The sequence below is a fragment of the Dipodomys merriami genome, unplaced genomic scaffold (genome assembly GCF_024711535.1).
Source record: "Dipodomys merriami isolate MVZ:Mamm:240054 unplaced genomic scaffold, mDipMer1.0.p SCAF_1328, whole genome shotgun sequence".
Taxonomy (NCBI): Eukaryota; Metazoa; Chordata; class Mammalia; order Rodentia; family Heteromyidae; genus Dipodomys; species Dipodomys merriami.
Genome location: NW_027202636.1, coordinates 136,648 through 146,546, shown reverse-complemented (window position 1 = coordinate 146,546; position 9,899 = coordinate 136,648). Strand labels below are relative to the sequence as shown.

Genomic DNA, 9,899 nt, shown 5'->3' with positions numbered 1-9,899 from the left:
GGATGACAGATATGAGCCATCAGTGCCCAGCATGTGATACCTATTGAAGGCTTCTTGGCAAGTCTGTAAAAGGAGCTCCAAAGGGCCTGGATAGACCTTGACTCAATCAAGGAGCTGGGATGGGGGAAGGCTGATGTTCTAGCCATTCTGTTCCCCAAAATTAAAGATGCCACCTGGTGTTGGATGCATGAAACACCTAGGTCAACTGCCACCAGGCTTAGCGGAGAAAAGGTAGAGAATATCCAAAGATTGCAGTGTAGAAATCTGATTGTGCATGCATGTGGTGTGTGTAGTGTGTGTGTGTGTGTGTGTGTGTGTGTGTGTGTGTGTGTGTGTGTGTGTGTGTGTGTGTGTGAACTCAGGGCCTAGGCTCTATCCTGAGTTTTCTTGCTCAAGGCTAGTGCTCTGCCACTTGAGCCACAGCCCCAATTGCTTTTCGATGGTTAATTGTAGGTAAGAATCTCAAGGATTTTCCTGTCCAGGGTGGCTTTGAAGCATAATGGTGGCCTCAGGGAACAAGAGTAAACACAACTTGCAGGTATAATCCTTATGGTGGGAGACTCCTGCCCCCTTGTAGCTGGATGTGGGACATGTGGCCTCATGCTATTGTGGGGGACTATTGTCCTGTCGAGTTATTGGGGGAGGTGACCAGGGCCATGCTGACTTTTGCCCACACTGAATGCTGATTCCAGAGCAGATCTGTTCTACCCTAGGCCAAGAGAGCTCTAGGAGGCCCAGCTCCCAGGGGCACAAGGAAGGGAGAGGTCAGCTCCAGGCCCAGCTAAGAGCCTTTGCCCACGAACACCCCAACTTGCCCTTCCTGATCCCCGTAATTCCTGTCAAAGAACAACCTCCCCAAAAAATAGGAGCTGTGGCTCAAAGTGGTAGAGCTCTAACAGTGAACCAAAGAGCTCAGAGACAGGGCCCCCAAGCTTTGAGTTCAAGACCCCCAGCTGACCCTCCCCCATAAACCATAGGTTAGCTAAATGTGAGCTAGTAGGATTTGTGAAGTGTTTCTGAAGAACGGTGATACAGAAGAAAGCACCCTAATTCTAATTACAGCTGAACTTTTGATGTACAGCTATGTGCTGAGTCCTTCACAGGGTACTGTTTTCTGTGTCCTTCCCACATGATGGTTTTGTGCTGAGTCCTCAAAAAGCATTTTGTGTATTGAGTCATCACAAAGGGTGCTATGTTCTGAGTCCTTGAGAACAGTGGGCCTTGCTGGGTTTTCCAAAGTGTGCTGTGTCCTGAGTCCATTACACAATATACGTTATGCTGAGTCTGTCAAAAGGTGTAGTGTGCCATTTCATCCCAAAGGGTGCTATGTGCTGAGCGCTTGAGAAGGGAGGGACAGGTGAATTTTTCAATGGGTTCTGTGGGCTGAGTTCTTTACACAGGGTACATTTGCTGAGTCCTTCAAAAGAGGCTGTGTGCTGAATCATTCCAATGGTTGCAATGTGCTGCATCCTTGAGAAGAGTGGGACAAGGTGAGTTTTTCGAGTGCTGTATGCAGAGTCTTTTACACAGGTTGCTCTGTACTGTCCTTCAAATGGTGCTGTGTGCTGAGTCCTTTCACAGGGTGGTATGTGTAAGTCCTTCAAAACTGTGTTATGTGCTGAGTTTTTCAAAGGGTGCTGTGCAATGAATGTTTTACACAAGGTGCTACATACTCAGCCATTCAGAGTGGTGTGTGTGTGGAGTCTTCACACAGGGTGCTATGTGCTGAGTTCTGGGAAAGAGCGTTATGTGCTGAGTTTTTCAAAGCCTGCCATGCACTGTGTCCTATACACTGTGTGCTATGGACTTCCTCCTTCAAAGGGAGCTGTGTGCTGAGTCATCCCAAAGGTTACTATATGCTAAGTCCTTCAAAGGGTGCACTGTGATGATTCCTTTAAGCAGGGTGCTTTGTGCTGGTTTTTGAAGTGTGCTGTGTGCTTAGTCATCCCAAAAGGTGCTATGTTCTGAGGTAGTTATCCCCAACAATCTCTCTTTCTCTCTCTCTCTCTCTCTCTCTCTCTCTCTCTCTCTCTCTCTCTCTCTCTCTCTCTCTCTCTCTCTCTCTCTCTCTCTCTCCCTCCCTCCCTCCCTCTCTCTCTCTCTCTCTCTCTCTCTCGCTGTCTCTCTCTCTCTCTCTCTCTCTCTCTCTCTCTCTCTCTCTCTCTCTCTCTCTCACACACACACACACACACAGAGACACACACACACACACAGCGGTCACTGTGCACCTGCTTGATGTGTGGAGTGGAGAAGAATGGAGGAGAGTCTCCTCCAGAGGTGGGGCTGAGGGGAGATTCGGTCCCCCAGGCAAATGTTAGGGTTGGCATGGAGTGCTGAGCTGAAGTGAGGTTGCAATTCCTATGGCCTGGAAGCCTTAGGGCCCAGTCAGAGCTGCTCTTGTAGTCAAGGGTGGGGGGCTGGGCTGAGGAGAGGAGGGGGTGGGGCCCAGGGGAGGAGGAGGCATGGACCAGGAGGCTCACTGTGGTGGCAGCAGTGGCCAGGGTCTCTCAGTCGTAGGCACGCATGCATGGAGGGGCTAAGCAGCCCACAAGAGGAGTGGAGGCAGAGACAGAGAGAGAGAGAGAGAGACAGACAGACAGACAGACAGACAGACAGACAGACAGACAGACAGACAGACAGACAGACAGACAGACACAGACACAGACACAGACACAGACACAGACACAGACACAGACACAGAGAGACAGAGAGACAGAGAAAGAGAGAGCAGAGAGGAGCGAGGACATGCACGAGAGGAAGCAGCTTCAGTAGCTGTCTGAGGCCTCAATTGAAATGAAGGTCCTGGCCAGGAGCCCAGAGCATATGGAGCTGGCACAGCAGACACATCACCTCAACTTTGGAACCCTTTAAGTTTGATTGGGACAACTGACATGCCAGCTTTTCCAGGGTTTTATCTTTAAGCTGGCAATTACTACTAATGACTGGGATTATAGGTCAAATTAGATGGAGGATTTCAGCTGCCAAACTATGATGTTCAAAGCAGCACATGCAGAGTTCCCAAGCCAGATCGTCTCTTATCATGAATATCGTACCATGACTGCCTTCCTCCAGCAGCTGCTGATCCTCCTCTGGTTCTCTCTAGTGTGACCACCACATTCAAGGACAACATGGGAAGCAGAGACGGTGACCTCGCATCCCAAGCCTGCCAGCTGTGAGCAGAGTTGATTCCCAGCACCTGCACGGGAATCTGAGAGATCCAGAGACCCCAGATGCCTCAAGCATCCTTTCTCTGCAACATGAAACTTGGGGGCCATATGTGGTGGACCATCCTGTCTGGCCCCAGGGGGAGAAGAGGAGGCCCCTTGAGCCAGGTGTTCACCTCATGGCAACCTCATTCACACCTGAGGGCGGAAATGAGTGGCAAAGTGTGGGTCAGCCGCTGGACAAAGATCTTTGAGAAGAGAGGCATCCAAGAGGCCCCAGAATCCAGCGAGTACATCGTGGCTCACATCCTCAGAGCCAAAACAGTTAAGTGTGGTGGCACCAGGAGGGCAGGACGAGGGACGAAGGAGAAATGTGGTAGAACTACATAGGCTTTGACACCTCCCCCACCAATCCTTCCACCCCCCAGGATACTTACCTGAGTTGGATGGGAGTTTTCTGTAATATTGTCATAGAGAGATGCTCATTTATTTGTCCAACAAACCGTTACAGTGTGTGTGCCAGGTCCAGGCGGTCATAGACAATGAAAGGTTCCAATGCCGGTTCCACAGCACATGGAGAAATCTTGATTTGAGCTGGATGCCGGTGCTTCACACCTGACATCCTAGCTACTTAGAAGGCTGAGATAGGAGGACTGAGACTTAATACCCAGGCAGAAAAGCCTGTAAGACTCTTTTTTTTTGGGGGGGGGGGCGTCCGGTCGTGGGGCCTGAACTCTGGGCCTGGGTGCCGTCCCTCAGCTCTTCAGCTCAAGGCTAGCGCTCTACCACTTGAGCCACAGCACCAGTTCCGGCTTTTTTCTTTTTTCTTATGTGGTGCTGAGGAATAGAACCCAGGGCCTTGAGCATGCAAGGCAAGCTCTCTACCACTGAACCACCTTCCCAGCCCACCTGTAAGACTCTTATCTCCAACAAACAACCAAAAAAAAAATGCCAGAAATGGATGAGTGGCTCAAACTCTAGACTGTTGGCCTTGAGTAAAAAGGCTCAGAGACAGCACCCGGATCTGAATTCAAGGCCCAGAAGTGACACAAAGAAAGGAAAGAGAAAGAGAGGAGGGAAGGATGGAGGGAGAAAAGGAGGAAAGGAAGGAAGAACTGAACATGCAAGCCTTGGTTTGGAGTCCCTGGATCAAGGGAGCCAACCATTTACTGTGGGGACAGTTTCAGAGCCTAAAGCCAGTATGTAGGACAAAGCCATTGACCTCTCAGCAACTTCATGACATCCAGGAGCTGTGTGTTCACCGACTGCAGAGGGAAACAGCCTCGGGTAGACCTTAGGGCTCAGGATGTGTCACCAAATTTCAGTCTCCGCAGGCCCTCCGAGTTTATTTTCTGGTCAGATAAGAAGAAAGTGTCCAAGGAATAGGGAGGTATAGGCTGAGGGAGTGTCAAGAGGAGGGGGGCAATGTATAAACAGGAAGATGAAGAGGGAGGACCATCCCAGGTCAGGTGTGTCAGGCCATTGGAGCCATGACCTCACCTGACAACCTAGACCATCAGTGATAGAGCCTTCGACCGAGCCACATGGCTGTTAAAAATCCTGGCACTTTGGTTTCACTATTGACAAGCTGGCTGTCATCCACTGCGGGATGCCTGTGCGGTACATCCTTGGGGACTGGGATTATTGCTGGCTCTATCTGAAGATGACACCCCCGGTGTTCATTCCTTGACCAGAGACAGACGTGAGTGTGCCAATGGCACAGGACAGCCAGAGAATGAGGGCTGGAGTTAGACCTTGTTGCCCCGAGACTTCCTCTAGGGGACTCTAGGGCCCTGTGACTGCCATTCTCAGAGGCAGAGGTGGGTCACTTTGCTGGCTCAGCCTTTAGTCCAGATGGCAGATCTGGCATTCAGAGAGGGCCGATTGTAAGTGGGGCAGGGCTGGGTAGAGGCTGGTGCAAAAAACAGAGGCACTGACTCTGAGCAGTGTTGTTTGATTGAGGATACTCACAACCCAGGAACATTCCTGGGATGGATCGGCCCTTTTCTCCCTCCTTAGAGAGAGAGACCGAGAGCCCTCCAGTCTGCATCCCTTGGCCAAGAAATCCTTTCATTCCCATAACTTGTGGTTGGATAACTAGACCTCACTTGCCTGCCCAGTGTCGATGCAGGACAGTGAGATCTTGTGTAGAGAGTTGTGTGCAGCCATACCTGAAAGATGGCGCTGGCTTCCGCCCTCCGCCTTTCCGATGGCGAGTGCTCTCTGTGGTAAACAACTCCTTATATGGCTAAGGCAAAGAATCTGGCTTGCTTCTGTGCACCTGAACCTATTGGTGGTTCCCAAGAGGCGTATCAGGGTTGGCTACCCAGTGGGTACTTAAGGCTGTGGGAAATTCTCCCCGGGGTTGGGGTCAGAAGATTACTCAAAGGTCCTGAATAAACTGCAGAGAGAAGAGCTCGGTGTCTTGTCTTCCTTGCTGGTCGAGGTGGTCGGGACAGGTGGTGGCCCGTACGGGGATTCAGCCATAACCCCAACGGGGACTCAGAACTCTCTGTGGTCAGGGTGGTGCACCAGTAAGTTCCCAGGTAAAGGGGAAATCCAAGACAATAGCGGGGGTAAGTTCCCAGGTAAAGGGGGAATCCGCGACAAGAGCGGGGGGATTTTTGCTCTTCTTGGTAGATAAAGAGAGAGCGAGAACCGGGGGCTAGTCAATAGAGTAGCCAAAAGTGAAAGTAAAAGATTGTTTACCAGGTTAAGATTTTTAAAACATGGGCGCTTCTTCTTCGCACCCAATTTTTTTGGCTCTCAATGAGCTGCTGCACTCAAAGAAGTTAAAAGTAGAAACGAGAACTTTAGAGAGATTTTTGGATGAATGTGACATCATTGCCCCGGGGTTCACTGTCTCCGGAAGTCTCACGGTGGCCTCTTGGGAGAAACTAGGGAGGGACCTAGATTTTGCCTCTGAACAAGGAACGCTTAAGAGTGGAGTGAGACCAATATGGAAACTAATAAGAGGCTGTCTTGAGGACCAGCGCTGCAGTGAGGCGGTGGAGAATGGTCAGGCGGCCCTAGAAATGCTGCAGGAAGAAAGATCGGAAGGGGCTGGGAAAGTAGGGGGCTGGGAAAGTAAGGGGCTGGGAAGGTGACTCAGTGGTAGAGCACTTGCCTTGCATGTCTGAGGCCCTGGGCTTGATTCCTCAGCACCACATAATCAAAATGAAAAAAGCCGGAAGTGGCACTGTGGCTCAAGTGGTAGAGCGCTGGCCTTGAGCTGAAGAGCTGAGGGACAGTGCCCAGGCCCAGAGTTCAGGCCCAGGAAAAGACCTATTCAAAAAATGCTGCAAAGTTGTCTAAACAGTTGTCTAGTTATCTTTTAGGTAATTGAACTGGGGAGTTCCACAGCCTGATGGAACAGTTCAGGGTTGCCATTGTCATGGTGAACTCGACCTGATTGGATGCCGGATTGGCGGAGGGGTTATCTTCATGGATCTCCGCTGCTATGAATCATCTTAAGGAGTGGGCGGGTTTGGGAGCCCTGACAGGCCTCCTGTTATTAGCCTCCTTGTTATGTCTGTGGTGCATTTGCCAAATTAGAGTTTCTCAGCGTCGCAGTGCAGCCATGATTATCCAAGCCTTTACAGCCATTGGAGCAAGACAGTCCCCCCATGTATGGCTTGATAAGACTGGCCTTTTTTGAGCACAGGATGCGAGGCTTGAGCACTTCACTTGGGGTCCTCTGAGGTTGTGGGCCCCAAGAAGAGCATGTCTGATTGCATGTGGGTTGATACCCTAAGTCCCACCTCTGTAAAAAGGTATCGGACTGGTCTGGTAATGATTCGAGTGGATAACACCTGAGTGAAGATCAGTACAATGTCCCAAATTTCTTCCACAGAGATCAGACCTCTACTCTTGCCTGTTGCGAAATAAAAAAGGGGGAACTGTAGAGAGCTGCTTGCTGCCGCACCTGAAAGATGGCGCCAGCTTCCGCCCTCCGACTTCCCGATGGCAAGTGCTCTCTGTGGTAAACAACTCCTTATATGGCTAAGGCAAAGAATCTGACTTGCTTCCGCGCACCTGAACCTATTGGTGGTTCCCAAGTGGCGTATCAGGGTTGGCTACCCAGCGGGTACTTAAGGCTGTGGGAAATTCTCCCCATGGTTGGGGTCAGAAGATTACTCAAAGGTCCTGAATAAACTGCAGAGAGAAGAGCTCGGTGTTGCGTCTTCCTTTCTGGTCGAGGCAGTCGGGACAATCTTGAGTCCTTGATGAGGTCACGGGATCCTCAGTATGAGATTGTACTTGACCATCCTGACTTGTTGCCTGGTCAGTCCCATCTAAGACTACTGTGATCTAGGACATAGAATCCAGACAATCAGAACAGGATGGAATCTATTCTGTGAGTCTTGAGTATTATTTGTGAGCTTTGAGCTCCTATGTGCACACCTGCTTCCCTTTCTTGGGTGGGTCTGTGCTAGAAAAAGCTTAAAACTAGGGCCTGGGTGTCATCTGTTGTTTTATGCTCAAAGCTAGCCCTCTGCCATTTGAGCCACAGCTCCACTTGCAAGGTTTTTGGGTATTTAAATGGAGATAAGAGTGCTCATGGACTTTGCTGCCAAGGGTGGCATCCAACTGCAGGCAACAGATCTCAGCCTCCTGAGGGGATAGGATGACAGGAATGGAAAAGCATCTTTGGCCGGGTGCCAGTGGCTAATGGCTGTCATTCTAAGGACTCAGGAGCTGAGATCTGAAGATTACGGTTCAAAGCAAACTTGGGCAGGAAAGACCCTCAGACTCTTCTCTCCAACAAAGCACCAGAAAACCAGAAGTGGTGTTGTGGCTCAAGTAGTAGAGTGCTGGCCTTGAGCTGAGGAGCTCCAGAACAGCACCCAGGCCCAAAGTTCAAGCGTCACAACCAACAAAAAGAAAGTACAATATCTTTTCCTGCAAAGGACTGTGGATGTGTGTTGGGGGGGGCAGGTTGGGATGGTAGGCATTAGTGCCATGCTCAGTCATTGGTTTCGATGGATTGTCCCAAACTCTTAGTCCTCGGCAGCTGATTCTTGAACCCAGGTGAAGCTCTGGGTTGGACGTCAACCATCGGACCTCAGTCTCCTCACGGGAGAGTTGTGAGAAAAATAAGGAACTTATACAGAGGGATCTCCTGAGCAGGGCCAGCCACAAATGGCGCGGCTGTCAGATACGGTTGTCAGCAATTCTGTGAGCATATGACAGGAAGTTACTCGGAAAGGGCTCAGATGGGGCCTGTTATTAATCATGCAACACGTGTGGGATTATGAAACAAAATATGGCTCTTTAATCATTACTCTATACCCATGAGGAAGGAGAAGCTGGGTGAACTACTCATAACCCCCAGCTGACAGGAAGCTCAGCCTGACTTCTCTGCCTTTCTCCTTAGGACAGTGGGTGTTATTCAGTCCACTTCTTGTGGTGACAAGTCCACTTCTTGTCATTCGTGGGGTTTGAATTCTGGGCCTGGATGCTGTCCCCAAGCTCCTCAGGTCAAGGCTAGCGCTCTACCTCATGAGACACAATGACTTTTCCATTTTTCTTGAGGTTCTTTGAGGATAAGAGTCTCACAGATGTTTCTGCCCTGGCCACCCATGAACCATGATCTTCACATCTCAGCCTCCTGTGTAGTTAGGATTATAGGCCTGAGTCACCAGCAACTGGCTTAAGTGTAATTCTGGCCCTCTCTCTCTCTCCCTCTCCCTCTCCCTCTCCCTCTCTGTCTCTGTCTCTCGCTGTCTCTGCCTCTCTGTCTGTCTGTCTGTCTGTCTGTCTGTCTCATTCTCTCTCTCTCTCTCTCTCTCTCTCTCTCTCTCTCTCTCTCTCTCTCTCTCTCTCTCTCCTCTTTCTCTCTCTCTGGAACTGGAACTGTTTGAATGGGTGCTGGAAGAGATGGCCCATCATCCCCATGTGGCTGGAACCCAAGGTGGCCTTCTCATTCTGGATGTGGGCTGTGGATCAGGAGCTGTGTCACTAAAGTGTCTTTGGAAAAGGCTAGTTTGAGTTGGCCTTAGGGTATGTGTGTGTGTGTGTGTGTGTGTGTGTGTGTGTGTGTGTGTGTGTGTGTGTGTGTGTGTGTAAGTGTCGGGGATACCTACCCTCCTCTCTGCAGTGCCTCATCCTCCCAGCAGGAAGTGCATCCAGTATCCTGACCCCAAGGAAGGTGGATGGGGGAGGGTACTTAAGGTCACATCAAGGGGTATGATCCGAATTCTGTCCTACAACCGAAGGCTGGACAGATAAAGGAGAGAAGGAGAGGTGTAGGGGAACATCAAGAGAAGCCCCTTAACTTTGGCTAAAAATACCAGCCAGATCAAAGACTGAATTCATCTTTCTTGGTAGTCAGATAAAATGTGTACACTGTTCATTTATTATGATTGTGTGAGTCCTAGGGCTTGGATTCAGGTGTTATCCCTGAGCTTCTTTTGTTCAAGGCTGAGGCTCTACCACTTGAGCCACACCACCACATCTGGCTTTTTTGTGTGTGGGTTGGGGGCGGGACAGGTGGTATATGGGAGATAAGAATCTCACGGACTTTCCCGCCCGGGCTGGCTCTGAGTCACGACCATCAGACCTCAGACTCCCGAATAGCCAGGATGATGAGTGGGAGCCAAGAGCTCCTGAGCTCCACCATCCATGGGGCCACAGGACCAAGGGAAAGGACACCGTGGATGCAACTTTGTAGTTGCCCCCCATTTGCAGACCTTCATCTGCCCCTGAGCACTGGTGAGGAAAGCAGGGATCCGA

The 9,899-nt window shown here is 50.5% G+C and overlaps 1 pseudogene; it reads left to right on the top strand.

The window, feature by feature from the left end:
* The first annotated feature begins 3,257 nt into the window (after positions 1-3,257).
* On the top strand, positions 3,258-9,155 carry LOC138825033 (MTRF1L release factor glutamine methyltransferase-like; annotated as a pseudogene).
* Positions 9,156-9,899: the final 744 nt, after the last annotated feature.